General features: G+C 50.7%; 1 long non-coding RNA gene across 1 annotated transcript in view; it reads right to left on the bottom strand.

Moving 5' to 3' along the window:
- Positions 1-1297: 1297 nt before the first annotated feature.
- The window catches only part of LOC147698887 (uncharacterized), a 136918-nt gene continuing 116377 nt past the window's right edge, over positions 1298-21838 (bottom strand). Inside the window, exon 3 of the long non-coding RNA XR_015299376.1 lies at positions 1298-1427. This is a non-coding gene — a long non-coding RNA (uncharacterized LOC147698887). The remainder of the gene's footprint in view (positions 1428-21838) is intronic.

Below are 21838 nucleotides of genomic sequence, written 5' to 3'. Positions count from 1 at the left end.
CGTCAAACAACTGCGCCTATGTCATCGGTACCTCATCAAGGTGCTTCTCAATTACCTCACACCAATCAATCTGGCAGACCAGTGCGAGCGCCTCTGCAACTCATGGAGAAACTGAGGTGGTAATGTTGTCTGTCATTTTTATTTAACAAAGGGGGAGATGTAGGGCCAGATGTAGATAATTCCCATTTACCGATTCTCAAATACTGACTCATACCGAATCGGTATTTGAGAATTGGTAAATGGTATGTAGCCAAAAAGTCGGTAAAACTTACCGATTCGGTATGACTCTGTATCCCAAATCGGTAATTACCGATTCGGTCTATTCCGAGTCGGTAATTTCCGAATCGGTGAAACCCAAGCATTCAATGGGCCTCCTGGCCCATAGGAATGAATGGGATTTACCGAATCAGATTTTTCCGAATCGGAATTTACCGATTCGGTAATTACCGAATCGGATGTTTGAAAAACGCCATGTGAGCCTGCCAACCAATCAGGGACACCCTAAACACCCCACAACCAAGGCCCAGAGAACCCAACCAATCAGAATGAAGCACCCCTCCCCAGTACCTGGGAGTGGCCACACCCATGCAGGTGCACACCAACAGAACAAACAATTTAGCAGAGGTGAGAGGAGCTGAGCATCCAGAGGCAAGCAGTGCCACAGGATGGAGTCACATGAAGGCCAAAAGGATGGTGGTGAGAGAAAAGGGAAGATAAAGTTCAGCCCAGAAGAACTACAGGAGGCTGTAGAAGAAATTGTAAGCCACTACAGCCAAATTTTCGGGAGACAGTCTATGCATATTGCAGAGACTGTGAAGAGGAACATTTGGATTGCCATACAGGGCAAAGTGAATGCCATTGGTGTGACCCACCGGGAGATTGAGGACATAAAAAAGCGATGGTATGACCTGCGCATCGTAACAAAAAAAAAGATTGCAGCACAAAAAAAGGATGCTGGTGGGACTGGAGGTGGCAGGAGCAAAGCACCAAAGCTGACACCGATGGAGGAGCTTGTGGAAAGCACCATGGAGCCAGAATGCATCCATGGGATAGGAGACCTGGACAGTACAGCAAAAGCTACAAAGAAACAAGGTAAGAGGCATGTACCCTAATCCACAACCATCAACCTGACCCCGTACCCCACTGTGTAGAATCATCACACTGCATAACAGCTCAGACTACGTGGCAGCAATGCATCATGGTAGACGTAGTCATGAATACATAGCTGCAAAGCATACACCACATGACTCTGCAAGGCATGCCACACACATCACCAAACACACAATGTGCACTGGGCAAAGATGTGTAGACTGTTTATTTAAGAACTACACACAGATGAACAACAACATTGACCCTATGTCAATTTCATTCCACAGGAGAGTCCTCACGCAGTTCAGCACCAGCAAGGGAGGAGAGGGCACCAGCAACTAAGAGAGGGGAGAAAGAGAAGAAAAAAACTGGTCAAAGCGCTGTTGAAGGAGGCAACAACACCACCCAGGAAGCCTCATCACCTGACCGACCCACAACACCTGTCCCACTATCCCCTTTGTTGCTTGGTTCTCCTGACTTGTCAAGCACACACATTGCAATGTCCAAGGTGTCCATGCAGGGAAGGGCACGTAGGCATGTGGAGCCCCTTCAGAGGATCCTGCAAACCTCTGAATCTGAGGATGAGGATGTTGTACCTCAAACTAATGCACCTGTGGCTGACAGGGCTAGACCACAGATTACAGCAGGCGCTGCGCGCACCAGTGTTCTTGGCAGGAGGGCACGTGAGGGTGGGGAGGGCAGGAAGGGGAGAGCGTCTTCTGTGGCGTGGAGGGCACAATGGTTAAAGTACAGCGCCAGCAGGCCAAAGCACTGTTAGCCATGCATAGGCAGGTTCGCTGCATGAACAATAAAATGACCAACATGGACAAGGGTATAGGCCACATAGCATCTAGTTTGGAGGCAATGAGAAGGGCGTGGCTTCGACGCCGATCGGGATGGCGGCGTGAGCTCGCAGCTCCGCGCGGAATCCCACTAATTCTCCTGATTTTTGCACCCTGGGCGACCCGTGGTCGATACTCCTGCCCTACGAAGTATAGGGGGACCTCTGGGCATCGATAAGAGGTGGCTGGGGGACCGCTGGCCCCGAGGAGATCCTGATGAAAGACGGCCGAGGTGTCGCCGAGAGTGAGAAGAAAATGGCGGCGGAGCGGACCGGTGGCTCCGGACATCGACATTGAGCGGCTTTGGTACCGACTGGTGGGGGGTCCTGCAGCCGTGAGATAGATGCTGTGGGGACTGTGGCGACAGTCTTGAAGTTCGGGCGACAGGGACCCCGGCGCCGCTCGGACATCGGGGACAATAGCTGGCTGCTATCCCTCCTCCTTCCCCTCCTCCTCCGGATACCGGAGGGAGCTGATCGGACAGTGCTAACCCACTTGGCCCTTGGAGCTGCGGCATCGGCGGTGGCACTTGATCCTGTTCAAGATTGGGAGGTTTGCGCTGTCCCAGAAGTGCCGGGACCAGACGGGTTTCTTGGCCTGTGACGCAGTACCCTAAGATGGCGGCGACGGGAGGACCGGTGGCCACGGAGCACGGACTGGGAGACCTGGCTGCGCTGTCCCAGATGGGCGAGACCCCTCCGCCGGTGCTGGACCAGGAGCAACGACTGAATCGGCGCCTGGATGCTATACTGGACGCAATCACCTCGACTAAGGAGGCGTTGCAGCAGGACATTGCCCAAGTAGCCACGGGGCTGGGGCTATTGCGAGCGGACCATGCGAAACTGGCGGATAAGGTCAAGGACCATGATCAGCTACTATTGGACCTGAAACCGTCAGTGGTGACCGCAGAGCATAAAATCACGGACATCCTAGCCCGGTTGGATTCGCTGGAGCGTCGTGCGGAGGATGCCGAAGGCCGCAATAGGAGGAATAACGTGCGGGTCGCAGGCCTGCCAGAACGAATTGAGGGGGAGGATGCGGTGGCCTACATGGAGGACTGGTTCCGAACTGTGGTGGCACCGGAGGGGCTTACTCCTTTATTTACCCTGGAACGAGCACACAGGGTGCCGGCTCGCCCCCGGGGCTTGGCCGCCCCCCCCGGCCGATGGTGGTGCGGCTCCTCCATTATAAGGACCGGGACCTCCTCATCCAGAGGGCTCGGTCATCGGGCCCGTTTGAGGTGGAGAACAGCAGGGTTACAATATTCCCGGACTACACCCAGGCGGTCCAAAAAAATAGGGCATCGTTCCTGGCGGTGAAGAAGGAGCTGCGAGAGGAGGGCATTCAATACTCCTTGCTCTTCCCAGCCAAGCTGAGGGTCATTTTGGATGAGACCACGCACTTTTTTCAGACTCCGGATGAAGCATGGCAGTGGCTGGAGTCCTACAGAGCGGGGACGGACAGGTCTCACAAGAGTAGGCGAGATCGGCCTAAACCACCTCAGGTCAGACAATCGCAACGCATCCGGTCCCGCAATAGGCGCCAGCGGGAGAAACGGGAGGCCCAAATGGCGGCGGACAAGAGGGACGCGCTAGCAGCGACGGCGGCCATCACGAGGTCGCAGCAGGGAAGTGAACTGGCTGAGACGGACTCTGGCGGCGAAGGCAGCAGGACGGGAGAGGACCTTTCGGAAGCGGAGAGCTCAAAGGGGCCGGTGGTGACCCCTCAGACTTCTGATGGGATATTCCACGGCTGAGGCTGTGTTGGGACTTGGTCAAGCTCTGCTGGTAGGGCGGTATCCTGTTGGCGATGGGGGGGTTGCCGGGTAGGGTGCAGCGATGGCAGGATGGGATGGTGAGCGTGGGGTGTGGGCTCCGCTAGCTGGGGTCGGCGATAACTCACCCCCTCAGGGCCCTTAAGGCCATCTGTGGTGGCGACCACAGGTTAGGACAATACGTGGTTGGTTCAAGGTTTGGATCGGGGCTGACACTGGGTTTGTAGGCTCTGTCCTGGGGAGTGGGGTTTGGGGTGTTTTTCCTTTCAGGGTTCGTTTCGGGGGGGCAACTGCTTTGGTGGGGATGTGAACTGGCACTGTTTGACCTGGACTGTTCTCTGTTGGTATGGGGACGTTACCTAGCTTAAAATGCCTAACGTGGAATGTCCGGGGGCTGCGAACCATGATCAAGCGCCATAAGGTGCACGCATATCTGGTACGGAGGGGGGTCCAGATCGCTATGTTGCAGGAGACCCATCTGACAAAAAAAGAATGTGCTGCGTTGCAGAAAAGATGGAGGGGCCAGGTATTCGGCACCACTTACTCAGCGTACGCCAGGGGGGTATTGATTTGGGTGAGAGCGGGGATACCGTTTCAGGTGCTGAACCAAGTGGTGGATCCTGAGGGCAGGTTTGTGGCGGTGGAGGGACGGTTGCATGGTAGGGATGTGGTACTCTGCTGTGTGTATGCGCCAAATGCTGAGCAGGCCCGATTTTTCGATGGCCTTTCCGGGTCCTTGGCCTCTTTCCTAGCGGGCCCGGTAATACTGGGGGGGGGATTTCAACTCGATTACGGATGTGGTCTTGGACAGGTCTCACCCTCCCCTTGTTGATTCCCCGGTACGCAAGTTAGCCATGCATAGGAAGGATTGGCAGGACAGGTGGGGGTTGCTGGATGTGTGGCGGGCACAGCACAGGGACACTAGGGACTATTCCTTTTACTCAGCTCTCCATGCATTACACGTGAGGATTGATTTGGTGCTCTGTGGCGGATCCCTGGCTCCATTGATCTCGCACACGGAATACCTAGCTAGAACCATATCGGACCATAATCCCCTACTAGTACATGTTCAGTGGCAACGGGAGCGCTCGGCGATTCCAACGTGGCGGCTCCGGCCAGACACGTTGGAGGACCCGGTGTTTAGTGCAGCTGTCCAACAGGGCATCGATAATTATTTCGGCGAGAATGAGGGTACTGCCTCGTGTAGGTCCACTGAATGGGATGCGATGAAAGTGGTGGTGAGAGGGGTGTGCCTGGGTCGGTTTTCGAATGCCCGCGCGACTGTGTTGAATGCACTTGCGAAAGCGGAAGAGAAACGAAGAGATTTGGAGCGGCGCAGGACTGCCAGACCGGACTTGCAGGCCCAGTTGCTGGAGGCGAAGGAGGTAGTCGCTACCGAAACTGAACGGTTGCGGGGCTACGACTATAAGCAGTACGCCATTAGAGCACATGCGGAACGGGATAAGGTGGGCACGCTCCTGGCCAGACTTGCTAACCCTGAAATTAGAGGCTGCCCGGTCCTTAGCATCAACAACGCACTGGGGGAGACGGTATATTCTCAGGCAGCAGTGTTGGAGTGCTTTCGAGTGTACTATGAGGAATTGTACCGGAGTCAGTTGGGAGTGGAGGCCCAGGACATTTTGGAGTACCTAGAGGCGAGGCAGCTTCCGGTCCTGGACGAGGAGGACGCAAAAGAGCTGGGCGGGCCGATCACGCTTACTGAAATAAGGGCAGCCATTAAACATATGGCTCGGAATAAAACACCCGGAGTGGACGGGTTACCAATAGAGTTCTACCTGCAGTTTGTAGATAGCTTGGCACCCAGGCTGCTAGTGGTGTACACAGAGGCCTATGAGTCAGGGGGTTTGCCCAGGTCCATGAGGGAAGCTTTGATCGTGCCGCTCCTAAAACCCGGCAGGGATGCGACGGATGTGAGGTCTTATCGCCCGTTGTCCATATTAACGGTGGACTACAAGATCCTAAGCCGGATTCTGGCCACCAGGCTAGCGCCACACATGACTGGCCTGGTGCACAGGGATCAGGCGGGGTTTATCCCCACGAGGAGCACGGCGTCGAATATCCGCCGACTGGTTGGGATTATGGACGCTGCCCTGGATGAGGGTGGGTCCCAGGCGGTCCTATCGGTGGACATTGAGAAGGCGTTCGACAGTCTGGAGTGGGTTTTTCTGGACGGAGTGATGGAGAGGTTTGGCATAGGCGAAGGGTTCCGCCGGTGGACGAAGGTTCTATACTCCTCGGCGACGGCGCGAGTACGCTTGGGCGGTCTGGTGTCTGCGGCATACCCGGTGGGCAGGGGCACGAGACAGGGGTGCTCCCTTTCCCCCCTCTTGTTCGCCCTGGCGATGGAACCCCTGGCGGCCCATGCTAGGACGGGAGACAGATATGCGGGGATAGACAGTGGCGGGCGGCTACATCATATCTCGCTGTATGCCGATGATCTGTTGCTGTATTTGGACGATACGGAGCACGCCTTGGAAGGAGTGATGGACTTGTTGTCGGAGTTTGGCCAGTTGTCGGGCCTTAAGGTTAATTGGGCGAAGACCTGTGTGTTCTCGCTGAGGCCGGAGTCGCCCTGCCCTGCTCGCGACTTAGGGGTAGTTTGGGAGCCATCTTGCTTCACTTATTTGCGAGTCCGGGTCTACCACGTGACCGCGGACCTATTAGAAGGCAATATTGGAAGGTGCATACGGGCACTGAGAGGCAGTATGTCCTTTTGGTCGACCCTCCCGCTCACAGTATTGGGTAGGATTGCTCTTTTGAAAATGGTGGCGCTCCCCCGACTCCTGTACTACTTCAGGACACTACCCATCTGGATCCCTCAGAGGATCTTTAAGGACCTGAGGACGATGGTCATTGGCTTCTTGTGGGGTCATGGCCGCCGTAGAGTGGCCTTGAGCACGTTGCTACGCCCCAAGATTGAGGGGGGATGGCTGGTCCTGATTTTGAGCTATATGACTTGGCGGCGCAACTCCAGGTTCTCACGCAGCATGTGGCCCGGGTGTTTAGGGGTCCGGAGTGTGATCGGGAGTTGGGAATACAGCGCCATGTGCTGTCCTATATCGTTATGCAGCAGAGGTTGGAGATACGGGGCCTCACTATGGAGGAACGGACGCTCAGGTTGTGCTGGCAGAGGAGTCTCAGGAGGGCGAAGGCGACTCGGCCTTATGCGCCCGAAATTCCGATTGGCATGCTTACAGCCCTGCCACATGGGGGCGATTGGTCCCCACTGCTGGAATGGGAAGAGGCGGGACTTCAGGTGGTGGGAGACCTGTATGTAGATGGGACTTTGGTGCCCTACGGAGTACTTCAGGATCAGTTCGGGCTGTCGGACGGGGGTTTTCTCTTGCATGCGGCGGTGGTAGCCGCCATACAGAAGCATTGGAAGGGAGGGCTCATTGAACCGGACACTACCATGGCATGCCAGTATGTGGTGATGGCGGCGGGCACCTTTAAGGCGGTGACCTGCCTCCATAACAGGATGTTGCACGAGGGATTGGAACCGCTCCAGGGGCTCAAAGAGAAATGGGAGGAGAGTGTGGGTAGGCCCATTCCGGACACGGTATGGAGCCATATTTTACGGCGCACATGGAAAGGCACGAGGAATGCACGTTTCCAGCAAGTGCATTTCTTTGTGCTGCATAGGGCCTATCTGACTCCGGAAAAAATACGGCGGTACTTCCAGGTGCAGGGCGCTAGGTGCCCGAGGTGTTCGTCACCAGCGGCGGACATGGACCACTTGTTTTGGGGTTGCCCGCACTTGGAGGCCTATTGGGCAGAGGTGGGGGACCTTCTGAACGAAGTGACTGATTGGGAGGTGGACTTCGACATGGCGGCGTGCTTGTTGCTCTGGTTCCCGCACACCAAACACACTAAGGTGACGAGCAAATTTCTTGACCTGGGTTTGATACTGGCACAAAGAGAGATCTCGTGGCATTGGAAGTCCAGGGGCGGGCCGTCTGTAAGGAGGTGGAAGAATGAATTGCTGCGGTGGTCTGAATGTGAGAGTGTGCTCCGAATGAGGCAGGCTGTCAAGCTTGGTAATGAGAAAGCCTTGGATACAGCGCGTGCGTGGGAATTAGTGGTGCAAGCCTTGCGTGATTCCTTGGTGGAAGATAAGGATTGAGTGGATGGAACCTGTGGACACCGCGAGGCATACTAGCTCAGAGTTCCCATTGACGCTGTAGCCGGACCCATACTACATTTATTTATTTATTTATTTTTAGCATTTATTGAGCGCGAACAATTGCCCGCAGGCGTCTCGGCGCTGTACTGTATTACCCTCCTATATGAGCTTGGAAATGTTTTCAGAGGTTAAATAGCCAAGTTTTCAATTTCTTCCTAAAGGACATTAGGTTTGGACTTGATCTTATCGTTTGTGGAAGAGTGTTCCATAATCTTGGGGCGGCAACTAGGAAACGTCTGTCTCCCCAGTTGACCAGCCTAGTCCGTGGCACTACCAAGTCATTCTGTCCTGCTGATCGTAGCATTCGAGTGGGAGTATATGGAACAAGATGGTCGCACAAGAATTGAGGCGCTTGATGGTGTAGTGCCTTGTAGACGATACATAACGTCTTAAATTTAATTCGATTCCTGACAGAAGGCCAGTGAAGACTCCTCAATGATTCTGCTATAGGCTTGAATTTAGGAATGTTAAGGAGAAGTCTGGCTGCTGCATTTTGGATTGTTTGCATTTTCTTAATTGTCCTAACTTGGGCGTTTGCAAACAATCCATTGCAGTAGTCCAGTGCTGATAGGACCAAAGCGCTAATCAGTGTCTTTCCCACATTTGTAGGGAGAAAAGGAAGGATCTTCCTCACCAGACGTAACTTGTAAAAAGCCGTAGAGGCCGTCTGATTGGCGTGAGCCATGAAATTTAGATTGTCATCAAAGACGACACCCAAATTTCTCACTTTCGTGACTGGTTTGGGTGCGGCTCCAAAAGATGATGGCCACCAGGTTGGGGACCAACTAGGGCTGAGGTGGCCAAAAGTGACCACCTCGGTTTTGTCGGAATTTAATTTCAGACAGTTTGCTGACATCCATTTTCCAATGGCCAGCATACCTGTCTTGAAATTTTCCGCCACTGTTTCCCCATCATTTCTGACAGCCAGTATCAGCTGTGTATCATCCGCATATGAGGTAAGGTTCATCCCGTGCGCTTTGATGGTGTTGGCAAGGTCCGACACATATATATTAAATAGTGTCGGACTCAGGGATGAACCTTGAGGTACCCCACATGGCAGTGATAACTCAGCGGATTCAAACTGGCCCAGTATAACTGCCTGGGTTCTCTCTGCTAGAAAAGACGCTAGCAGATCTTTTGCCAGGCCTTGCACGCCCATCTTTTCGACACGGTTGACTAGGATCTTATGGTCAACCGTGTCGAAAGCAGCCGATAAATCTAAGAGCACCAATAGTGCTGTGCCACCTTGGTCTCTGATTAATCGGATGTCATCCGCTGCTTTAATGAGCGCTGTTTCCGTTCCATGAAATTTGCGGAATCCAAATTGTGTTTCGTCGAGCAGATGGTGTTGCTCGATGAATTCCGCAAGTTGAATATTCATGGCTTTTTCAACTATCTTAGCCAGGAAGGGTAAGTTCGCTATAGGCCTATAGTTTTTAAGTTCTGCTTTGTCCAAGCCGGGTTTTTTCAGGAGGGGTTTAAGTAAGGTTTTTTTTATCTGGTTTGGGAAGATGCCTGTACGGAACATGAGATTGATTATTTGGGTAATAACTGGAATAACAGTATCCATTATTGAACGAAGGGCATTCAAAGGACAGGGATCCAGGGCTGATCCAGATTTAATTGTTTTAATAATGTCCTGAATGTGAACTTCTGTGACCTCTGCAAAACAGGAAAAGTTATTACTTGGAGATGGGGTATTTATCTTTCCATGGTATTGGGTATCACCTAGATTAAAAGCTGAAAATATGTCGTTCACTTTGGTAAAAAAGAAGGATGCCAATGAATCACAGAAATCTTGTGAGCAGGGGGGGTTAAGGTCTGGGGCGCATCCCGCACGATGTTTAGTTATTTCAAAGAGCGTTTTAGTCGAATTTTTGGCGCTTTCAATTTGCTCAGTGTAAAACTTCTTTTTTGTCTCTGTGATCAGATGTTTGTATTGGGTTAACAATTCCTTGTATACTATCCTGTCTTCACTATCATACTTTTTCCTCCAGATTCTCTCTTTATTTCTGCATTGCTGTTTTAGATTTTTAAGCTCCTTGGTATACCAGGGTGCTGAGGGGGAGCTTCTATTCCTGGACATTCTTTTTTCAGGTACCAGTTTATTAGCCGTCTGGCCTACCCATATGTGATATTGTTGAATAGCGGTTTCTGGATCAGTAGCCCATTTAGGTATAGAGTTCTGTAACGCCTCCCTAAAACTGGGGATATTAATATCTTTCCAGACCTTGAACACTTCTCGTTTGGGGGGGGAGTGAGGTGGCGGTAGATGTTTTATTAATTTGTATTGTGGCCAGTACCATGTGATGGTCGGACCAAGTCATTGGCAAGACTTCAGTCACTAAAATATTTTCAAGGTTGGTGAAAATACCATCTAAGGTATGGCCTGCATTATGAGTAGGTTCTTTCACCAACTGAGATAGCCCAAAAACCTCCATTTCGGATAGCAGAGAAGTAGTATCCTTGTCTTCGCTACATTCCAGATGGAAGTTGAAATCACCTAACAGAGTCACGGATTTATCAGTAGCTGTAGTTTCTAGGATAGTGAGTATTTCTGTAAGGAATTCCGACCGCGACTCTGGTCTTCTATATAGTAATACACCTTTAAAATTGTATGAGGGGGAAAGGTGGATGTCAAATTGGAGCGCCTCACATGCCGTTGAGGGGATGGCAGTGGTACGAATTTTGAAAGAGTCACGGGCGATTATAGCAACCCCACCGCCTCTTTTACCAATTCTATCTAGTCTATAGGACTTGAAACCTTGTGGAACGGCTATTACTAGGTCAGGGTCGGAGGCTTTATCCAGCCAAGTCTCCGTCAGGAACATTATATCTATGTTCCTGTCGATGAGTACATCGGCTACCTCTTGCCTATGTTTGGCTAATGACCGCACATTGATGAGGGCGATCATAAACACTTGGTTTATTTGGTTCAGATTTTCACTACCTGCTCTTTTATTTAATAGGGGAATAGACATTTGACAGTGTTTACAATCCAGAACAGTTTTTGATGATATGGAGTCAGGGCTATACCTTATGCATTTTTCCATAGCTTGTGGGCGGAGATCAGTCAGCGCAGAGCGTGGATAAGATGTGAGGCTTGCGCGAAGATTCTGGCCAGGAGGGGTGGCCCTAGGCCCGTGTCTGGCGCGGACGGGCGCAGACGGGCTTGCCTTTGGGGCGCCGCCGGCGCGCCCGCTGCGCCCGCCCGCTGCCCGCCCGCTGCGCGCCCACTGCGCCCGCCCGCTGCGCGGAGGAAATGGCCTCATCATTTTATACTGTACAGAGGAGGGTGGGAAGCGTCCTGCCACTAGACCGCCAACCCTTCCTCCCTCCAAGATGGCGCCTTTCCCCGCGTTGTGAGCCCTTGATCGGCCACGCTGGGAGGAGAAAGGTGAGGGAATGGGTCTCGGTGCAACGAAAATCTTGCACACGAGAGCACGTTAATGCTGTGCGAATTAAAACGCTTCCGCTAAAATATACACAGGTTATTAAAATATATCGCTACTTCACGCAGTGCGATTTAAAAGCGCAACCTAATAAAATATATAACAGTTTTTAAAATGATCGCTTCTGTCACCTTCAAGAAAAGAGAGTAGAACCCCCGGCTTTCCGCCTCAGGGGAGAGTAACAAGTACACAGGGGGATTGATTAGCCTGATTTAAATAACCTGGAGGGCGGGAGGCGTCCTGCCACTAGACCGCCAACCCTTCCTCCCTCCAAGATGGCGCCTTTCCCCGCGTTGTGAGCCCTTGATCGGCCACGCTGGGAGGAGAAAGGTGAGGGAATGGGTCTCGGTGCAACGAAAATCTTGCAAACGAGAGCAAGTTAATGCTGTGCGAATTAAAATGCTTCCGCTAAAATATACACAGGTTATTCAAATATATCGCTACTTCACGCAGTGCGATTTAAAAGCGCAACCTAATAAAATATATAACAGTTTTTAAAATGATCGCTTCTGTCACCTTTCAGAACAGGACACACACCATTAGCGGTTGCCGGGGAGGGGACACTGGGGGTTGTTTAGTGGGTGTTCGGGGTGGGTTGGGAGCCTGGGAGTTGATTGGCCGCGGTAGCGATTCTGGGCTGAGAAGGGCCTGCGGGGCGTAAGTAGTGAACGGGAGGTACAAGAGGGAGCGGGCCAGGCATGGTGGCCCCGCAGGGCAAGGAAGGGGCTCGGAAGCGGCTTGGGGCACTGACCTGCATATGTGGGATGGCTGATGTTGTCATTTGTTGTGGAAGGGGGGGTAAAACGCAGATACGTAAAACGCTCTTGTCGACCATTGTCCCATAGGGACACTCACCGTGATGCCTCCCTGCTACTCAGGGCACTACGCCGCCCGGCCTCCGGGATGCGGGCTGAATGGCTGTGTATGGTACAAGTTTTAACGGTTGAAGCGGGGGGACACCATGAGTGGACTGGTTGATTAATTGTATTCTGTGGTTTCTAACTCTGCAATAAAAACAAATTAAAAAAAAAAAAATAGTTTGGAGGCAATATCAAAGGGGATAACAGACATCTCCACATACATGGGTGTACTGTCGGAAAGGTTGGACAGGGATCATCTACAGTGTGGCAGGGATCGGCAGTATATGCGCCAGCAAACAAAGGCTATGAACAGATTTGCCTCAAGTACGTCACTACTGTGCCGACGCTCTATATCCATGCAGGATGCAATTGTGCACTGCTGCACAGACTTGACACCGGGCATGGGAAGTGTGACCTCTGCGATGGAGCAGATGCTCAACACAAACACAGGCAATGCTGGTGACACGGGTGTGGAGGAGACAGAGGGGTCAACCAGCAGGAGTGGCTCCAGCACGCCTGTACCGGAGGTGCGCAGGAGCGGCAGGCGCAGTCATGCTGAGTCAGGCCCCAACAGAGAATCTGAAAGCCAGGCACATCAATCGCGCAATGTAGTGCGTGGACGTAAGCACTGACCTATTCTGCAGATTGACACAACTGCACACAGTGACGGCAACTGACCAGGAGCAGCCAGAGACATGGACTTTGATGTATGATGCCTCTTCCGATGTGACAATGATGATGTAGTGATTATTAAACTACACTTGTCAAACACTATACCTGTCTATGAGTCTTACTTTACCTAGAAATATCGACGTGTAATTTCTGTCCGTCTCAATCTACCATCTATTGCTGCTGGTCCCGTTGCCTGGGACTCTGCATGTTCCTGGTCATCATCAATGTTCTCGTGATGTGTCACCTCCACCTCTGTGCCTTCCTTGGTGGCAAGATTGTGCAAAATGGCACAGGTCACTATTATCTTGCAACACAGGATGGGGGTGTACTGTCGAGCACCTCCACTCTTGTGGAGGCAGCGGAACCTGCTCTTGAGGAGTCCAAATGTTCGCTCCACTACGTTGCGAGTTGACCTGTGTGCCACATTGTATCGCCTTTCGGCTCTGTTACTTGGGTTGAGGTACGGTGTGAGCACAAAGGTGAGGAAACAGAAATTTATGTGGTCAGTGTGTCCCCCACTCGCACCCTATCCACGTACCCATGCTCCATGTATGTCCATGTTATCGTGTAATTCCTTTCCCGTGCCTGTCATAATGATGCCCCTGCATTTCCGTCTAATGTAAGCATGTCAGTTATTAGGCCTTCCATGAATGAAATGTTAATTCTGCACTACGGCCTGCATTGCCAATGCATTTACATGGTACACGTTTAAATAGCGCGAAGCACACGTTTTTGTGGCCCAGCCGAGCCAGGCCCTGAATTCAGGCTCCGAGCCTCTTCTGTCTCCGAAAGCTGCAGTTTTGCATCCCTGACCTCTCCCTTACTCCCTGCCCAGCCGAGAGGTGCCCAGCCTGGCCTGCCTGCCAAGACGGTATTTTTCCTACAGTTATCTGCTCAGCCTCCGCAAAAATACATTCCAGACTAGTGAAATAGGTAAATACTTTCCGCCTGCAGAGCATAGGGCCTAGCCTTCCTGTCTCCATGTAAGTGATTTACTGAACCCGTTGCCATAGTAGGCCCATGGCTTCACGTAATGCACGAAGAAATATATGCACACTCTAGCATTTAGTGATGAACGACTTCTGCTCGAGAGACCTTTACTTCAGACAATACATCCTCCAAACACAAGATATCAGATATGCCAAAGGTGCAGGTCGTTCTGACATCCCAGACTCCAGACTCCTCTTCTAGTGCTATAGGCAACCCCCCAGCTCTCCCCAGTTACACGTCAATACCACGTCATGATCAGTTGCGTGCACATTTCGGGTAAAGGTTTTTGCTGACCCTGCAGACCTCCTCTATGCATCCACCCACCTATGACACTCCTATGACTCATCGAGTGAACACCCACGTGTACGCCTTTTTACACGCCTTCTTTTACGCCCATATGTTCTTATCTCTCTCTTCTCACTTGCTCCGCCTGGAGTGTTACGCCTACTGTATTCATTGCAATTATGTGAATTTACTATATATAATGTGTGATGTTAATAAAAGGTTAGATATCCCTTCCTGAACCTTAGTGGTGATGGAACCCGATTCTCCCCTGGCTCGAGCCATTGAAATAAAGCCCTTTGACTCAGATACCACGGACTCTGCCTCTCATTATATGAGCTATTCTTATTGTTATTAATGTATAGAAAAATGTCCAGGTAATTTTATTTACCACAAAGGAACGCAGGGCATATGCACTATCACCTGGGAGGGAATGAGAGGTACATGAGTTGCAATCACATTACACATTCAGCTGCCATTTATTACAGGGTGTGTTACACTTATTTACCTAGCAGATATCCATCTCCATAATCTCCAGCAACTAGCCGTGTGTATATTCCGCTGTTCTGGAATATGTAGAAATAGTGTGTGCTCCCAGGAAATTTGGCCACTATGTCGGTGATGATGTTGCCTGCATTGCATATCACCTGCACATTGATGGAGTGCGTAGACTTACGGTTTCTGTAGATGGGGTCAGTGGCTGCAGGTGGGCATAGGGAAATGTGGGTGCCATCTATGCAGCCTATCACATGGGGGAAGTGTGCCAGTCCATAGAAGTCAGTTTTTGTTTGGGCAAGTTCCGCAGGTGTGTCAGGGAACCGGATGTAATGTCCCATTCTCTGCGTCATGGCATCCAGAAACTTCCCGAAAAAATGGGACAGACAGCTCTGGGATACACCACCTACTGCAGCTATCACACTCTGGTAGCTCCTAGAGGCAAGCAGGTGTAAGCTACATAGAACCTGGACTTGGGGTGGGATGGCGTGGGCCCTGGGTGTTGGGTGATCCAGGTATGGGTGGAGGTCCCTTATTAAGTCCAGGATGGTTCTGGGGTGCAGCCTGTACCTCTGTAGTATCTCAGGCTCAGTCAATTGGAACAGAGTGATCCTCTGCCTGTACACCTGCTCCTCCCTCATCCATTCCCTCAGACCTGCAGCCTGTAGCCTTCGCCTCCTCGCAATCACATAGAGTGCCGCCATTTTAGCAGCACTGTTGCATTTTGGGCCCTTTCTTATAGCCTGCACATGGTTACCACCTGCTTTCTGTCCATGGTAAATACCGACTCTTAAATACCGAATTTCCTTGAATTCGGTATTTTATTCCTTTCTTACATCTCGATGGGCATTTTTTCCGATTTCTTATTTACCGATTCGGTGAATAAGAACTCGGTAAATAAGGTATCGGTAAATACCGAATCGGTAAATATGTATTCGGGAAATACAGATTCGGTATTTTACCGATTCATATTTTCCGATTCGGTACTTTTTTAACACCTACATCTCATTTTCTTAATACCGGTCGGTAACGGCAGATTTTACTGATTTTGGGCCGTTACCGACCGGTATTTGGCTACCTACATCTGGCCCGTAGTGTCTTGGATATTATTCACGCCAGGAACCTCGCAGTTCTGGGTGGACTTCAAACAAGAATTATGTAATCTGATGGGAGGTGTTAAGATGTAGATATAAAAGTTATGAGGTAATGTGTGCAGTGTGTGATTGTATGTTGGAGAATAAAGATGTCTGTTGCAGAGTTCTGTGTGTGGAGTATTTCATTTTCATGCTCCCGGTCTGTGGATCTGGACGCTACAAATGCAAGGCCTCTGTCTGATTTTCCTACTCTAACTTACATTGTAAACTGGGAGACTGTGGGATACCGTAAAAGGGTTCTGCCCCCTGGTGAGTGTGAAGAGGGGTGCCACAAGAGATATTCATTGATGCTGGGTGGAAGAGGACCCCCTCCACGCACTCTATCTCTCTACACCGAGCCACTCACTTTTAGCCACTCTGAACAGCTGCCAGGCAGCTGTACAATATAGTTAAAATTTAACTGAGATAGGATAGGTGAGGCTATTGGCTTTTTCAATGATTGTTTTTTTTAGGTCGAGCCTACAGCGCTTGTGCTGTTAGGGGATCTGTTGTAGTTACTTTGTGTGGGTCTGACTGCTCCCATGCATTGGATGGGCTTTTGCTTGTGTTCTTCAAAAATCATAGCCTGCAAATGGCTAGTGGTGGGTTGTGTCCCACCTCTTCAGAAATGATCACTCCGGAGGAGTATTGCCACGGGAGCAAGCAGCGGCGGGCAGGGCGGCAACTGCCTCCTTGTCTCCATGTGCCCACCCACACCACTCTTCCTTGTCTCCATGTGCTGTCTTTGCCTGCCGCCACCACTATTTTCCTGTGCCTGCCCCCACTATTCCTCAGAAATCGCTGCAATGTTTTGGTCTTATTTAACTTAGCATGCCTCCCCCTCCCCACACATCCAGGCAGCTGCATATTGGCTCTGCCTCCTCTGCAGCCCTTAGCCAATCGTGCAGAGCTCCAAGCCCATGTAAGGGGCACCTGTCCTTTTGGATAGGAAACGAGGGCACCTGAGCGCTGTACAGAAAGTTTCCCTGCCTGTACTGCTGCTGTGTGGCAGGCTGTGTGCCCGCCCCGCCACTATTCTTTGTGTTCCTAAACTGTCTTTGCCTTCCCCCACCACTCCTCCTTGCCTGTGCCCGCCCCGACTACTCTTCGGAGATTGCTGCAGATCAGTCCTACACAAACAGGAAAGCGGGACTGGAAACTATCCTGGGAGCAAGAAGAGATCCAACAGAGGAGCAGACCCAGTCCTCACACTCCAGGGCTGCTGCCAGCCTCCCACAGCCAGGAGAAGGAGTATGTGCGGGCCTATGAGGATGTGTTGGAGCACTACAAAGGTATGAGCACACCCCAGGTGGAGAGGAGGGGGGTCACAGAGGGTGCTGGAGGACTATGAAGGCTTTGGACCTACCTTTCTATGTGCTTGGAGTTCAGTGGGGGGTTGTTAGAACCTGGTGCTGAGAGCGCGTTGTGCAGCTGCTGTTGAAAACCCAGGGTGGGACTCCTATGGTCGAGGTAACATGAGGTCGGAGGGGTGCTGCACCCTTAGAAATTATGAAGCAATCAAGACAGCTGGCCAGAGAGTGCCCAACCGGTGTAACCGGTTTACAGCGAAGCAGACCGAGCAGCTGTTAGGGACAACTTGATGTCAGGAGCGCCAGATGTGGCATGCCTGGAGAACCAGGAGTTACATTCACCAGGCCACATATGGGGTGTGAAGGGAATCAGATGTGGTATCTACAAGGCTTCACATGTGGGCTGTCGAGATCACTGTTATGTTGTGAGGTGCACCATCCTTGGGGTGACAGGAAGTGTGTTGGAGGCCTCAGCTTTGCTGTTTCGGGGGCACATAATGCAAACTGTACACCAGCCTCGGAATGTAATGGTGCTTCATTATTGGTGTGGCTGGAACATTGGTTTTGGGTGTCAGGAGTACGATCTGTAGGTTGGTAGGGACCTTGCCTTGCTGATAGTAGTAATCCTGGCGTTTATGAGCGCCAGGTGTATAGTGATAGTAGGAGTACCAGGTTATCTCATCAGCACTCCAGGAACACTAGTGCAGCGAAGTCACAACCCTGGATGTCAGGAGACCCAGATACGTGAGATGAGGTGCGTCCTTTTCGGGGTGTCAGATGCATCCGTTCTGTGTTGGCAGGTGGGCCAAGACTTCCCTGCCAGGGGGTCCAGGTGTTGGCTGTTGGGATCCTTAGCCTTGACTCTCAGCAGCATCAGTCTGTGCCCAGATGTGGTCTTAGGAGCACCAGGTGTGGAGTGATAACAGGAGGACCAGATTACGTATGCCATTAGCGCTCGATGTCTGGTGTCTGGAGCTCTAGATAGAGCACCACATGAGCAGAGAATACACATCCTTGTCGGATGTCAGAGCACAGGATGCGAATGACGTCAGGAGTTGCACCATGGTGACACTGGGACAGGTGTAAAGCCCTGGCTGATGAGAGGGCATTGGAGAAGAGGTCTGGGGACACCCATGGGTAGTATGATGTCACCCTAGAGGCCTTGTGAGAGTACACAGGGGGTCAACCTGGAGGAGGTGTGAAGGATCTTTCCTTGCTGAGACCACAGTGGAAATTGTACCCGCTTTGTGGATCTCCTTGAAGCCTTTGTCGGGCGAGCCCATGACACAGGATTGGAGAGACCACAGTGAGGGGGCTGTGTATGCCTGGTCGAGGTGATGAGGCTCTAGAAGATGACTCTGAGCCATTGGCTGGCATGAGGGCACACTGGAGGGATTATGAGGACAAACTGGAGACGAAGCATTTAGATCTAGTCATCGAGCACTGATCAAAGAAAGCAGAGGAGTGTGCACACAACACATGTGCTGTCCTCAGTATTTAATTTAGGGCTGTCCTACCTCCAAGGAGCAGCTGGGTGCTTTAGAGAGAACATTATTGTAATTATATTTATAGAGCGCTTACTACCATTGATGAGGCGTTGAAGTTCTTTGTAGCTAGTAGCACCTTATTCCAGAACTCAGTTATTGTATGACTAGTATCTCAAACATGAGGTTCTCTACTAAGAATATTATTTTGTGCATTGAGTTGTTCACATCTTATAACAGAAACCAGTATGTGTTGAGGCATTACATTTCTTTTTTCAAATCTTTTTATTGCGACAGTGAAACAATCAATACACAGGACACTTAGCAAACTCAGTCCATTATCAATACCTTTCTGCATGTTGTGGGGCTAGTCTTGAACAGAAACGTACTAACTAACAGGGACACAAATGGCATCTCCTAGCAATCAGCACCCCGAGGCCCTCCATATTCAGTTCAGCAATGCTTGACTTTCTTTGTCTTGATGGGGATATTGGTGTGCATATCATTCCTCTGTACTCATTCCATTTCCCCAGTTTTTTACCATTTGGTTTGGCAGCCCCTACTACCATATATGGTTTTTTCAGCCACCATTCACCAATCCATATCGGCCTTCCATTCTTTCACCTTGGGGGCCACCGGGGCACTCCACAATCTAGCGATAATTCACTTGGCTACCATAAATCCCAGTGTCACCCAAAGACGCTCTTTACTTGTGAGATTAGTGGCATCCCAAATATTCAAAAGGCACCATTTTGCTGACATCTGTCTTGGCATGCAATGAACCTTTCCCATAAGGAGATAACCTTCCCCCAATATGACTGAATAACTGGACAGTCCCAAATACTGTGGAGGTAAGATCCCTCCCGGCCGCATCCTTGAGTACAGTCAGGGGAATCAAGTCTTCCCATTTTTATCAGCATTGTGCAGTCGATTTATGATCTATGGAGCACCTTCAACTGTACTAATTTAAACTGCGAGCATATTGCCACCTTCCTAGGTGAAGCTAGGGCCTCCGATCATTTGTCATCTTCCAGTTGATCTAAGTCTCGCTCCCATCAGGCACGAAGGTTGAGCATGGGGTCAGAAAAGTTATTCATGAGTTTACAGTGAACCAAAGATATTGCCTTGCTCTTGAGGGGGTCATCTAGCAACCTGTCTTCCATCTAGCTCCTCCCCCTGTGGCAGCAAAGCCCTTAAGGCATGTCTGACCTGTAGATATCAGAAGGTCTCTGATTGTGCAAGTTGCTATAGGGCTGCAATTGTTTCACGTACCCCTTGACCAATAAGTCAACAATAAGTCACCCAGCCTCGATAGACCTATCAAGTCCCATCTTTTGAACCCCCTCTGCTTCACCAAGAGTCCCAGGTGTGCGGAGTCTAAGCATGGGCGGAAAATCCGTTACGCTCGCGGATTTTGCGGATTTTCGGGAAATCCGCAATCCGCGAGATTTGCGGATTTCCCGCAAAATCCGCAAATTCGCACGCAGCGGATTTTTTTGGCGGCGCGCGGCGTTGGTGATACAATTTTTGCGGCGCGCGGCGTTTATCATCGTTTGCCGAGTTGTTTTTTTCGATAGTTTGCGAGTGCTGCGCCATTTTGGATCTTGCTGTGTGATCCCGCGGGAATTGGCGAGCGCGATTACGTCATCGCGGCTTGCCAGCGATAGTTTGTCAACGCGAGTACGGCGAGATCACGTCTCGCGGTACTTCGCAATTGCGAGATTTGAGATGCGGCGAGCGAAAATATAAATTTGCAATTCTGCACAAGAAATCCACCAGCAAGCAGCATAAACCTTCTAGAAATGATGATTTTTATGTGAATAACTCCTTAGTTTGACATTTGCCTGCACTTTTTTAGCGAGGAGTCCATTTTGGGGAGGGGGGCAGGGGGGTGGGAGGAAGGAAGTGCCCCACAGTCTTCAACTTCCTGTTCCTGTTCAGCAGGCTCCTCCCAGTGCTTTGTCCATCTCCTGGTCACTTTTCATTTGGATGTGGAGCTGGAAGGATTACTTTTTGTGGATGCTGCTGGATCTTTGGATTTGAGACCTTTTTGACTTTCTTTGGATCACTGTTGGATTAGAAATTTTACAAGTAAGTTTGTTTGGGGCATTACAGTTGCTGCAACTAAAATTTTGGAATTTTCGATTTTTGGGCTGTTTTGGGGCCTTTTGCCCAGGGGTACTCAGTGGTGGGTGGACTGAGTCTTTCTGTGGGTTGTCTTGAACTTAAACATCATGGAGGCCATAGATGAATTGGGATTGTGCTGATTTTTCTGTGTTTTTCGATTTTTGACCTGTTGTTGGGGCCTTGACCAGGGGTAGTGAGTGGTGCATGGGCCTAGTCTTTCTGTGGGCTGTCTTGAACTTAAACATCATGGAGGGCATAGATGGAATGGGATTGTGCTGATTTTTCTGTGTTTTTCGATTTTTGACCTGTTGTTGGGGCCTTGACCAGGGGTAGTGAGTGGTGCATGGGCCTAGTCTTTCTGTGGGCTGTCTTGAATTTAAACATCATGGAGGGCATGGATGGAATGGGATTGTGCTGATTTTGCAGTGTTTTTCGATTTTTGGGGGTGTTCATGGGGAGGGACATGCCATGTGGCTGGTGGCCATTTTGAGTGCAGCTACAGGCACTGGCCATGTGCTGGCAGGCAAGTGGCCATTTTGAATGCAGGCTTTGTTGTTAGGCCTCCAACCATTTTGCCTACTTTTCAACCTTTATTTATGCCCAGGGGTAGTGAGTCTTGCATGGGCCTAGTCTTTCTGTGGGTTGTCTTGAATTTAAACATCATGGAGGCCATGGATGGAATGGGATTGTGCAGATTTTTCAGTGATTTTCGTTTTTTGGGCCTGTACTTGTGGCCTTTTCACCAGGGGTATTTGAGTCTAGCATGGGCCTAGTCTTTCTGTGGGCTGTCTTGAATTTAAACATCATGGAGGCCATGGATGGAATGGGATTGTGCTGATTTTGCAGTGTTTTTCGATTTTTGGGGGTGTTCATGGGGAGGGACATGCCATGTGGCTGGTGGCCATTTTGAGTGCAGCTACAGGCACTGGCCATGTGCTGGCAGGCAAGTGGCCATTTTGAATGCAGGCTTTGTTGTTAGGCCTCCAACCATTTTGCCTACTTTTCAACCTTTATTTATGACCAGGGGTAGTGAGTCTTGCATGGGCCTAGTCTTTCTGTGGGTTGTCTTGAATTTAAACATCATGGAGGCCATGGATGGCATGGGATTGTGCAGATTTTTCAGT

This window comes from Lissotriton vulgaris, chromosome 8 (assembly GCF_964263255.1).
Source record: "Lissotriton vulgaris chromosome 8, aLisVul1.2, whole genome shotgun sequence".
Taxonomy (NCBI): domain Eukaryota; kingdom Metazoa; phylum Chordata; class Amphibia; order Caudata; family Salamandridae; genus Lissotriton; species Lissotriton vulgaris.
Note: the sequence above shows the minus strand (reverse complement) of the source record. Positions and strands in the feature narration are given on the sequence as shown.